Genomic DNA, 13,639 nt, shown 5'->3' with positions numbered 1-13,639 from the left:
TTTCAGTGCATAGGGGACATCCTATGTATTTCAGAAATTCAAAGCAAGGGACGACGTTATAATGGCCACAACTTACTCACATCCAGAAAAAATACTCATCATCACATTCAATAAAATAATTTTGATCGCAAACGCATTAAAGGAATGCAATATAACAAACATGAAGGGTCTTTACAAAGGGGAGTATTTAATTTAAAATACAAATTTCAAGTTTTGTGTTCAGTCTACATACAACACTCGAGTACTATTTCCCTATCATTTCTATTAACTTTGCTTAAGAATTTTCAATTGAGGGGAAAATGTGAAACGTAGAGGTCCAAAAACAGGTGAAGTAATTTGATTCACAACAAACGAATTCTACCAAAAGACACCTAAGAAAAATTACGGGAGTCATTGAAAAGCAACAGAGAAAACATGAAAATAAGAGAAATACTCAAATGGAAGAATCTTTTTGCCATAGCTCCGTAAGACAATAAAAACGTACTTCAAATGAAACATAAATTTTGAAAGGACGACAGTTCAGATATCAATATTCTTTTGTTTGACCTCGAGGAAGTAACCTTAACGATAAAAATTTACATAGCCACTCGCAATTTTCTGTCCAGACACCTCCACGTTATGATGTTTATCGATCCGAGGTTCTTCTTAGTACAAGCCAGCTTAGCGGGAACTGATAGTCTGCAAGTGGTGTTCATTTTCAAACATTTGGGGAGTTTAGAAAATTCATTCACAATAGTGCGTAATGGTCGCATTATCTCTTGATAGTGGCTTCCGGGGAGTTGTACAGTAGGCGCAGTTTGCCTTCCAGGTTGTGCTCCGCGTCGATTCATCTTCATACGACAGTTTCGCCGGCGTTGCATCAGGCGTATTCAGGTTTGAAGTGAAGTTGAAGTCGACTGATATTACAAATGGCTTCTTGATAATGACCGAGTTCATCCTCCACTCTCTCGCATTCTCAAGAAGCGCCAGTAACTGACGTGAATGAAATTCACGTGGGTGAGAATCATTAGGAGCTCTTTGATCAAACGTAGAGAGGGGATCAACGAAGCACAGATTCTGACTGCAGAGTGAACTTTTTACAACTTCCGACACATTTTGCTGCATGAACTGTATCGGCCGCGAAAATGCGTTGGGCATGCGAAAAAAGTGATGCCGTTGCCTCGTGTGTGCCTTTAAACCTTGACCTTGAACCTTCGCTACGAGGGGGCAAAGGGGCAAAAATGCGATGCTGCGCATTCCGCGTGAACAGTCAACGCCGTGTACACGCAAGAACGTCATTCAGCGAAACAAGTGAAGGGAGGAAAGCGTTCATCGATCTAGTCCACGGCGTAAAATTACCAAGCGATTTGCATTCTCTTGAGGTTAAATTACCAATTACGTGGAGCTGCTGGAGAGGAGTCCTCAACAGTTCGTCACCACGGTGTGAAGGAAAGCGCAAGAAAACCAGTTACTTAGGCTTTCAACTACCCGCAACACAAGTTGACAGCTCAGTTAATGAGCCAGTTCCGCACGCGACCTAGATTCCGAATTGAGTCTCAGTCGAAATGCGAATAAGAATGAAAAGCAATGGAATGTCACGAAATAGTATTATAATTCTCGAAAAAGTCTCTCTTGATATTTAAAGATATTAGGTAGATTGCCACCCAAAATTATATTTTTTGTCGACTTTTAATCAAATTAAAGGTTAGTTAGGTAAACAAATTTTAATAGAGAATATACGATCTTTTATTCTCAAAGGTGATTATGAACGCATATACACATAATAAATTATAAGTGGATACCAATGTAGAAAAATACCATCTCGAAACGATTACCACGAATTAGCACCCTATTTCCATTCCTATTGGCTATAAGGAACCTTGATTATCGGTGCCTAGCATTTTGACACAAACTTTGAAGGACATCCCGTATCGTTAGATTAGATATGTAGACAGTGGAATAGAAACTTTGAAAATTGCCGACAGGTCCAGTGAATTTGGCCTCACGAACTCTTGCACACCTAGTCTCACCTCAAATTTTCTACATCCCGATTACATTCGCAAAGTTCTAAATGGTAGAGTCATCAGAAGCATTGTAAACAGCGCTGGACGCTGGTAGAGACTCGAGAACAATTAGCATCAGAAGGGGAAACTACGAACAACATCAGATCTTCGATTCGGTTCTAATGAATTGGACACACGGGTGTTGAGTGGCGAGCTTATACCTTTGCGAAATATGTGCGCCTGAGGAGTTAGCACCCGAGCAAATATCATGAGCAATATCTATTAGGGGGGAGGGAAATTGGGGCCTAAGTAGGCGCACTGCAAAACTTTGTGCTCAACCCTATAGGTGGGACGAGAAGTTTTCCATTCTAATTTCCAGCGATTTTCCTTTTACGCCGTGTTACCACTGCCTATACGTAATTCTGGCTGCATTACGAGGTTAAAATATCATTTAGCGTGGTTAGATTGATCTCGACTAACCGCGGTTGGTGTACTATGCAGTTTAAAAAAAGTTAGATTGTGAATGATAGCCACGGAGTAATCCAATTATAGTAAAATAACTTATCTAAATGTATTCCAGACAAATTCTCAGCAACAGGCGACATTATATTGGTCATCATGTCACAAGTTTCCCAAATTCAGGAAAATTTTAAATATAAGATCAATGAAAATCATTTTTCTCCTACGGATTTGTGAGGAAGTAATTTCTGAGGGAATTCTCATTAAAATAACGTTATAAAGTTGGATAAATAAATTCGATCATTTATTCCTGATCAATGCGGAATAATACTACCGAGAATAGAGTATAATGACAAGCACCTATAATTGTCCTACAGAAAACTACGCCTAGAATCAGAGAGAGTCCTCTAACTTAAATACGAGTGGTGGTGCTGATAAGCATCAATATTTCGATACCAATCTCTGCTATGCCGTACGGGGTAATGCAAAAACGGTGGCCCCCATTCGTCGCCATAATGTCTATGGTGACCAATCTCATAACCTTGTGTGACTCACGATATCTTTTTTCCATCCCTATTAATTCGCTGAGCGTGGGTAATGGCTCAGTTGAAAAAAGGCAAAAAATAAGATGACTAAGGCTCAAATTTCCCCATCCAGAAGGACGAAGTTATCAGCACGTAGAAAAAGGGACAACCTTGCGAAGTAAATTTTCACCATTCATCTATTTTTCGCGACTAAATGACACGAGAAAACTTTCACCTAGCCAAAAAAATCGAGACGCCTAGCATGGAGTATACACTAGGAGAACTTAATGTAGAGAGCTTATTAACTGGAAACGCTACAATAATATGAGAATATATATAACCAGCGTTCTTATTTAATGAAACACTTATTATAAATTTAATTATGATTGAAGTGCAATAACGATAGGTATAAATGGTTAGATATTTAATTAGTATACGCAAACTTTTGTTTAGGGAATAGCCTGAAACACAAGGAATAATAATTAAGGCAAAGGCATCAAATACCGAGATTACAATCCAACTCCAGTAGAAATCTACGCAATATTAGGAACAGTAAATAGAAGGTATGGAGCACAATAAAAATGCACGGAATATTTCCCCATAGGTAAACGCAAGTGGATCGCTTTACGCTGAAATTTCCTTCTTCTTTGAAGAAATACCGCACGCGTATATTTTTCAAAATAGAGTTCACTTCCTCATCTCCTTGTTTTCCCCATTTACAAAGCAAATATTCAGTTTAAATAGCCGTTTCTTTCTGAACCTTCCTCCCCGGAATCCATTAAATTATATGCATTCCACGTAATCGCGCACACGAAGGAGGAAAATCCGAAGAATTACCGCCAGGAGGAAGGCAGCATTTCTACCACGAGGAAAGTAGTACAGAGAAAAGGCAACACGATGTATGACACATGACATACACAGCGATGAAATGAAGCACAAATAGTTAAATTCGGTGGCAGCGCGGCAAGTCCTCGCCTGCCATACTCGCGAAGGTCGCGGGTTCGAGTCCCGGCTGTAAGGGTTGCCTCCATCCACGGCATGGATATTTGTGACTGTCCATTATCATTTGCTATCAATCCACCCAAAGACCTCATTGCGCTATTTTCAACGGTTTTGGAGACAAATAAATTGAGAGCTGTGGTACCTATAAAGATTGCCCGGCATTAATCAAATAATTATTATTAATGTTAAACCGGTATAATTTTATGCGCGTTCACTGAAAAGAGACTATATAATAAACCACAAGGAAATTAGAGTTCGCGAGAAGGCTGCTACTACAGCACACACACAAGAAGCATAAAAGCTGATGCTATTACAGTCGATGTCCATAACATTGACCTAACAGGTTGAGTGGGATATGTAAACACTGAGACGACCTTTATGATTTGACCACGGATTAGGTCATGCCTGTTGGCCACGATAATATCGCATCACTGGGACATGTTGCATCGCAGTGAATACCTACGGATAACGTTACGTCTTAGCGCGTCTGTGGAGTGGCGTCACAGATATAAATTTTTCGGGACAACGTGAGATATGATATGAGCGTGCGGTGCTGGACCACATGCCGAGACAAACTAGTGGGATACTAAAAAAATGATCATTTCAACAGCAAAAGAAAGAATAAGAAATGCATACACAGCGGCAAATTAGCATCATCAAAGATTATCGGCCTGGGTTTGACGCAACCTCACACATCTTCCCGATGTCGTAATGTCCATCAATCTGCATATATTCCCATTTTTATGATTTCACCTTCGCTGTCATCATATGAATTCTCCTGTAGTCTTATCTTTTCTCTCATCAATGATTGCCATTGCTACAGTAAATAGCGTTTCACAAAGGATCCCATTATATTACCAAGTTTTTTTTTCAGATATTTTATTTTTCCTCGTCTTCTTAGGACCCCTTGGCATCCGCTTGAATGTCTTAATTTTCCTTTAACAATTACTTGTTGAAACTAGCATTACTTTTCTTTCCACCGCCTTGTTTCGTCCATACCTCACTATCGTATGGATGATTCTGTAAACGTTACTCTAGATCCACAGATTCTACAGCAAGCTTGTTTAATTCAAATACTTGCTTAAAGGCTGGGAGGTTCTTCACCAGCTACACGCTGATATAAAAACTGATCTAAGAAAGTCATTTTGAGGGATGATGCTTACTTTTTAAAAGTATTAAAGCTATAAATGTGAGGTTTTCTAACGAATTTATAAAAAAATTTCACCGTTTAGAGCCAAATTAAATGAAAGAATAGATGGGACATATCGACACTTTTTGAAAAATCCAATCGATACGACCAGGATAAAAACAATTTCTTTATGGTATTGAATATAAAAACTCGCTCACACCTCAACTATAGTCAAATGATTCAAAAAGAGGATTATGCTTTATAAATTAATTGATTCAACCCTTTTCCTCAGCCTCAAAATGAAGAAATAATATAGGTAGGTGTATCGCACAACAATTTTCGTCAAATAATAAAATACCAAAACATAGGCAATCAAAACCATTCCCGGCACGAAAATTCAATCAATGTGCAATTCGTGACACCGGATATGACCGACAAATTGAATATTTAAGCCAATCAAGAGAACCTGCATTATAAACAGGATACATGTTCATGATTTTTGGGCTGAGTTGGAAGATTGAAATATTGAGGCTAAATTTACCGCTGAAATGAAGCTCCACTTGAAATAAAAAAAATGCAACCCAAATCACAATACCAAGTAATTTTTCCGATGCACACGACAAAAAAGAGTGCCCCTCGATTTTAAAATGGAAGTGTAGAAATATCTTACCAAACGCAAATCATTTAGAATTTTAAATTGAAGTACACTTATCATAGTAGGATCAAGGACCAAAAAACATTTGTGGAAACTAAATTTTGCAGAAGTGATGAGCCCGCTAATATTTTGTATTGAATCGAAGACAATTCTCTACCAATTTCTTTACTCAAATGTTACTAAAGTAGATGCAACATAAAAATCTGAGAACTAGATGTATTGGAATTGAATTTTAGTCACTGAAAGCAGTATGCTACCTTCGTTAATCCGTAAACATTATTAACACAAATAAATACATAATGAATCATTTTTTATAACTGATAATACAAAAATAGTCAATACAATGCAATAATATCAAGGTTTAGGTGCATTTTTTAGGAATATTTTTTACACAAAATTTCCACTTACACAAGTGAAATTTTAACCTTGAACCATTAATATCTAGTCCACATGGTTTGACATTTCACTAATAGTGAGTATTGTAATTTCATATTTTTCTATTTTAAAGGTATATTTTTGTGGTAAACGATTAGTTACCTTTATATATAAGCATGCAATTACGCTAACGAGGGGTTAGGTGGAAGAGTGGACTTCAAGTCTCAACCTCGCCCGAATAAAGACTTGTATCTATTTAGTAAGCTGCGATATTTGGGCTGTACGTATTTATGCTACCTACATCAACTGATTTCCGTTGAACCTACAAAGAATGTATGTGCGGCAAAAAATGACCGTAAGCGGGATGGATCCAACCTGCAGTCTACCCGGCACCCGCTGATGTCGTGACCGGGGGCTACGTCTCGGGTGCTCCGCGCTTCCTAGGTCCCGGAGTATTGAGGTGAGCAAACACCCAACGTACCTCTCGGAGGGGTGGCATTAGCAGAGTGGAGAAGCGGAGGAGACAGAACCAGATAATCTGGAGCATACTTGCAACTCGGCGAGGTGGATATATCCCTCGGAGCACACGTTTAATGACCCTTAATAATGCGTGCCTCGTAATTGCGACGGTGCATTATACGTCGAGGGGCAGCGAGAAACCACCACCGACCTCTTTTCCTTTCCTTTGTTTTCCCCTCCGTAGTCTCTGAATTGGTGAACGAGTTCGAGAACGAAGCACATCTTCGTAAAGCTTTATGGAAGGGCCACTAGAGAGTGGAAGAAGGACGAGAGGTAAGCTGAGAATATGGATGGCGATAACCTGTTAGTAAAATTTCACAATTGTGTGTTCGGGATAATGCTGGTCTCCCACCCAAGGTGCCAGAGTGCAAATCTTGGCGGTGCACAGTGGGCTAGAATTGAAAAAAGCTGGCCAAAACCTCAAAATCGATTTTTTTGAGCTAGGAAGTTGAAACTTCGCATACACATTCTCAAATACATTGTGCATAACTACCCAGATTATTTTGGTCCTGTGTTTTCACTTTAACAATATATGTGAGGTCAAAGTTGAGCAAATTTAGCGAAAAACGACCACCCTCGATTTTTTCTGAAAATTACCGACTTTATCCTCGTGCAGTGGTTTTATAAATAGTTTTATCGACAAAACTGTTATACCATCTTAATTGACACTTCTTATTCTTTCATTTGAAGGGTTTTTAAAGATTTTGTTTCATCAATAACTATAGATACATAGCAAAATGGCGGAGCCTGTTTTCAACCCATTTTTTACATAAACGTAGAAAAAAAGTAGACATTGTCACCGGCTTACACTAAGTAACTTATATCATGTCGTTCTTTGAAGCTTCTATATTGTGAATCTAAAGTCAAACCTTGCACCAATTTGCAACCCCGAATTTTAAATCGTTTTTTCGAACGCACGGACGACTCCGGTTCTGGCCGGCGGCGGCGGAGAGTACGGCGACGCGGCAAGCGGGAGGATGCAATACGGTCTCATTCACTTTTACGCGTGGATAACAGATATATTAGTGACAGAAAATAATCACCAGAAAGTAAAATTAATAAATATTGCTACGAATGACTCATATTATCCGATCGCTGGGCACTGCAAGAGGTGCACTGAAAGGTTTCTTTCTTTGAGTGCATTCCATGGAGAATGGACTTAAATCGCGTGCTTAAAGTGGAGAAACGGACTCTTTTACTAACTAATAAACTTTTTAACAATAACAATTAATATATTCCTTAAATGTGATGGAAAATTGCTCAATACAGTACATGGTTTTGCCGAATTTTCCCAAATCAAGCACTGTCTTGGTGCTTGAAGAGTTCATTATTTTTATCCTGTAAGGTTATTTAGTTTATATTCTTGATTAAAAATCAATTAATAATTATTCCTTATGCAGCACAATTTACATGTTGCTCTAGTTTAGCCAGTGCAGATGGACGTCAATTCATGTTTTCAGGGCTGTATCGAGAGAACGAATACGATGAAAACGAATGCAAAAGGAAGATACAGTGACCATCCTCGGAGGCAAGAAGAACTCATGCCAAGTGGATAAAATGCAACCCCGAGTATTATGTTATGTCAGGTTAAGAGGCCCTCTCACTAAGTAATTGTGTCCATGCAGCTCACAAAATTTCGGTGCAAGGGTGTTCGAAAATCTGAAATGCCAGGGATATAATATTAACCCCAGCGATGAGAGAGTGACGCGAGCATATGATTTCATTTACTCGAGTGAAATTATTGTAGCAGAGGTTATATAAGAAGTTTCCAAAAATGGTTCTGCATCTTACTGCGACTCGAATCTTAACGTGCATTTCCACAGATACAAGTTTCGCGTCGCACATAAAGTGCACTTTAATTTGCAAACACGGCTTTGACAGCAGTTAGGACATGCGCAATATAATCTCACGTGGGAACGAGGGCCTATGTCTCATGAATTATTGCTCGTGAGCACCTTTGTGCCTTCTTGTTTAGGTAAAAAATGCTGTTCGTTAGGCGAAGCATGAAACAGGCACGAGTATTCAAAAGTCATCACAATTATTCTAGATTTCCTCTCCAAATAATTTAATTTTCTCTCTCTCTCTCACTGACGCTTTAAATACAATTATGGTATGCCAACAAACGTACATAAGGTCTTCATTCAAGGAGCTGACATTGCAAAAGAGTTCATTCTTAATTGCGACAACTGTCAGGGGAAGCAATATAGGCACGGTATAAGGACGTAAGAAAGTTCCGTGAACGGTTGACTAGAAAAATGGCACGAGTGGCCACAAATAGGGATTTATTCCGAAGACAACTCTTGATGTAATAACTGATAATGACAAAAATTACGCCCATTAAACTGGAGGAAACACATACCTTGCCGAAAAATGTAATGGATCTGTTTTTGAAAAAGGAAAACAATGCTTTAGCTCAGACAGTGAAAGTGATAAAAACTCGTCAGATAGTGAATGAAAAACAGTAACCTTTTATTGCTGACAGTGCTAATTGCAGTATGTTAATTGGGAAAAGTGTAAATGTGTTGCTTTTGTTTATGTTATGTCTGTATGGTAAAATATTTCTGAAAAATAGCCATTTTGTCAGCAGCGCAGTTTATTAAGAATAATGACGTCGATATATAGGTAAGAGATTTAAATCAATACTTTAAATTGAGCATAAGGCATAGTTCAAAATGAACTGTATTTCTTAGAACGAATACATTATTCGATGTGAGTAATATGCCTTCCGAAACTTTTAAAGCTAGCAGGAGTTCAAACCAAAAACAAGTTCGAAGGGATCGGTACACTACAACATTACTATAAAACGACTGTTGTCAGAAGGCCTTGAAATATTTATGGCAGGTTAGAAAGAGGAGGCCATGGATCATCGAGGGCTCTTGCCTAGAAATTGAGCTTGTTTGTTAATAAAAGAGTCTGTTTCTCCACTTTAAGCACGCGATTTAAGTCCATTCTCCATGGAATGCACTCAAAGAAAGAAACCTTTCAGTGCACCTCTTGCAGTGCCCAGCGATCGCATAATATGAGTCATTCGTAGCAATATTTATTAATTTTACTTTCTGGTGATTATTTTCTGTCACTAATATATCTGTTATCCACACGTAAAAGTGAATGAGACCGTATTACATCCTCCCGCTTGCCGCGTCGCCGTACTCTCCGCCGCCGCCGGCCAGAACCGGAGTCGTCCGTGCGTTCGAAAAAACGATTTAAAATTCGGGGTTGCAAATTGGTGCAAGGTTTGACTTTAGATTCACAATATAGAAGCTTCAAAGAACGACATGATATAAGTTACTTAGTGTAAGCCGGCGACAATGTCTACTTTTTTTCTACGTTTATGTAAAAAATGGGTTGAAAACAGGCTCCGCCATTTTGCTATGTATCTATAGTTATTGATGAAACAAAATCTTTAAAAACCCTTCAAATGAAAGAATAAGAAGTGTCAATTAAGATGGTATAACAGTTTTGTCGATAAAACTATTTATAAAACCACTGCACGAGGATAAAGTCGGTAATTTTCAGAAAAAATCGAGGGTGGTCGTTTTTCGCTAAATTTGCTCAACTTTGACCTCACATATATTGTTAAAGTGAAAACACAGGACCAAAATAATCTGGGTAGTTATGCACAATGTATTTGAGAATGTGTATGCGAAGTTTCAACTTCCTAGCTCAAAAAAATCGATTTTGAGGTTTTGGCCAGCTTTTTTCAATTCTAGCCCACTGTGCGGTGGTACAGATTTTTCAGAGATTGCCCAATCCCCGCTTGGGTGCCTAGCGGGGGGCACTTCAAATATAGCACTCCGCCCGTCGGATGGGACGTTCAGCCGTGATCCCCTTGGCGCCTTACGTTAAGAGCAAGCTACTGACGACGAAATTCTCTCCACCCTTCCCTCTCTATCCTCCCTTATGGCGCAAACGACCTCAGAATTGGTCGCCTCCTCCACGATGACAGAACATTATATAGAAACATTGACACTGAATTTTCAATGCCTAAAATTTAGTTATCACCGATTTTAAGATGCAAAACGTACTCAAGTGAAGAGAAAAACAATATCACATACGAAATGCGAAGGAATCGGCCAATGTGAGACCGGGCCACCCTTGGACTCATGACTCAGTCGATATCACTCCTTCGATGAAATGAAAATACACAACCTTGGTAACTTTTCAGTGGAAAATTATTTATTATTATGACGCCTCAGCGTCGAAACGCGTCGTACCAATAAATAATTGTCTAGTGAAAAGTTACCAAGGTTGTGTATTTTCATTTCAACATGGATTTTCACAAAGTAAAAGCCGAATCAATTGAATTAATCACTCCTTCGAAAATCTCTATTCGGGATTACCTCGCGACCACGAAGGGGTGGATAAGGATGTACGACTGGCAATAAGGGAGCTCCATCCCACATGCCCAGTCGGAGGACGTCAGACTGCCATTTCTATGGAACTCCAGCTGATTCTCTTCCCCAGCCATAGCAAGTAAGTTGTACGTATAAACGTATACGCACAATTAACATACCCTGATTAACTTTTGTTTCTCTTCAAGTATGAAGAAGTTCGAGAACGAAGTACATCTTTGCAAAGCGTAAGAGAAGGGCCTCTGGAGGGTGACAAAAAGATGAGAAGTATGCATAGGATATGTAAGATAATAACTCCTTAAAATAAATATACACTCGTGCCGACCTCGTATTCTTATTCAATTATTAAGTCACGAAAATATCGTATTAGTAACATCACACTGGAAAAATTGATACGGGATTTTCAAAGAATAAAACTGATTTATGACCCGGTTTAAGATGTAGAACTTATGTGGGGGTTAGAATTCAAGGGGTACAATTGATATTTTTTTCGAAACAGATTTAGGTACAGAAATTAGTTGATGAAAACAAAAGAGGTCCACTTGATATTTAGTAATGAACTTCATTTTCCAGTAGAGGCCAGCACTCACTCGCTTCCCTTGGCCACCAAGTTTTTGTACATTTTTCGATAAATTTCTGTACCTAACTCTATTTAGAAAGATAATCACTCGTACCCCTTGGCTTCTCACCCCTTCAAGGATCATTTTAGTATAGAGAAACACAATATCACAAACATTTGATTAACTTGGCCCATCAACATATCTGACAACCTGGTAACCCGTTACACATCACAGCGTGCACCGTATTTTTAATTCCGTGCCATGTACCGAGACGGCTGTGGTGGAGATAGTGCTCGACTCGGCACCTTAAGACTCGCATTAGCATTGCAATCGATACATTGCACACAGCCCATTTCGTGACGTTAGGCGGGAATGGAGGAGTCGAGGGAGGGGGAAAGGGGCGAGCCGAGCGCCGAGGGTGGCGCGCGGGTGCAACACACACACAGAGGCACACGCTTACTCGCGCTCAGTTGTTCCATCTTTTCATTTCTTTTTTTAAACTCCTTTTTTACACTCGGCCCGAGTAAGCACGCTGCGCTCGATTCCCCAGCCGTGCGATATGTGGAACACGAGCGTGACACGGTGGGACGAAGGGCGGATGCACGAAGGACGGACGGAGATGCAAAGCGGGGGGGGGGGGGGGGAGGTATAGAAACAAATGGCGATCGGGAGCGGGCCGCGGATGAAAAACCCGCGAAATAGTATCTGCTAAATTCGTTGCGCCAACACTTCTCGTCATGTTTGCGCGAATAATGGCAATTCAGCATCCACCTAAGCGATGCACCGATATTAAATGCAATAACTTCGACTCGAAAAGTGCACGAGTCTTGCACAATTACGTCATCGTGTGCAAAGAAAATACACTCCGCTGGAAACCTCGCATTACATGTTCACACCAACTCATACCTATGCAGTTATAAAATGTAAACTTTATCGAACCCCCAAGGAATCATTCTCTCAAAGCAAAAGACACAGTTTTATAATGAATATATATCCGGATAATTTGAGCACTCCTACCAAGCGCTATGAAAGGTAGAAGAATCCCTTAAAACATGACAAAATTATGATGTAATTGTGACAAAAACTGACTATAGTAATCCCAGAATATTTTTCGAGGCGATTTGCCGGGATGAACCAAGCCTATCCTTGAGCAAAATGAAGCAAGACTATCCTTATCTAATTCGACTGGTTCCATATATTATCAGAGTCGAAACGACGTATGCAACAACAAGATAAAAATATACATTGCAAACTTTCACTTCGTAATTACATTAAATACTAAAAGAAATTGCTAAAATACTGAATGATATGGGAACAGACTTTACACATTTTAAATCCAATAATTGAATCTAAAACATTAGAAGAGTTTGTCGCATAACTAAGATATAGTCGAATAATTTTACTTCACGAAAGGAACAATGATTAGGAAGAAAAATAAACGGAAATACCTCCGTAAGTTTAACGACAATTGGAAAGCACTACCCTACCTTCTCGTCCCCGTGGGAGCAGGCGAGAGAAAAAATGGAACGAATGCAAATGCCTCAATTAAGGGGGTGGATATACAGATGCAGTACCAAATGAAAATTTTAAAAATTAAATCGCGTTTCGCATTAATATTTATGAAAACAGATATGGAATTAGTGGGTATCACACGTCTTACTCGGGCAACAAAACAATCTCACCACAATCCAATTCACTTGACCACCGTATCCAGCAAAACGAGGACAAAAATTCCCGCATTAACTCACGCTTCACTCGTTTTTGCGGTCCCGTGGGCACCGTACTAAATGCACCATGAAGCGGTCAGTGCATGGATCGTTTTAGGCATTAGTCAGCGGAATCACGTAATTCTATTAAAAATTAAACGAACTTTACTCGCTATCGTCACTGCTGCTACCACACACGTTGCACACACTATTTTCGCTGGAGGCGTCATGGTCCGAGATTAAAAAAAACCGTTTTAAATTTCACACTGACAAATTAAAATATGAAATATTTGAAGATAAAAAACAGTGGGAGCCTAAAATTAGTTTATTCCAACGCCAAGAGGTAGCTCACCTTGAAAATAACGAGTTAATTTAT

At 39.3% G+C, this 13,639-nt stretch overlaps 1 protein-coding gene across 10 annotated transcripts in view; it reads right to left on the bottom strand.

Annotated features, from left to right (window-relative positions):
* Positions 1-13,639, bottom strand: part of LOC124168491 (sodium/potassium-transporting ATPase subunit alpha) — a 357,715-nt gene that overhangs the window by 48,732 nt on the left and 295,344 nt on the right. The window lies entirely within an intron of this gene.

The sequence above is a fragment of the Ischnura elegans genome, chromosome 11, assembly GCF_921293095.1.
Source record: "Ischnura elegans chromosome 11, ioIscEleg1.1, whole genome shotgun sequence".
In the NCBI taxonomy this organism is placed as follows: Eukaryota; Metazoa; Arthropoda; class Insecta; order Odonata; family Coenagrionidae; genus Ischnura; species Ischnura elegans.
The sequence above is the reverse complement of the archived record's forward strand: the minus strand, read 5'-3'. Positions and strand labels throughout refer to the sequence as shown.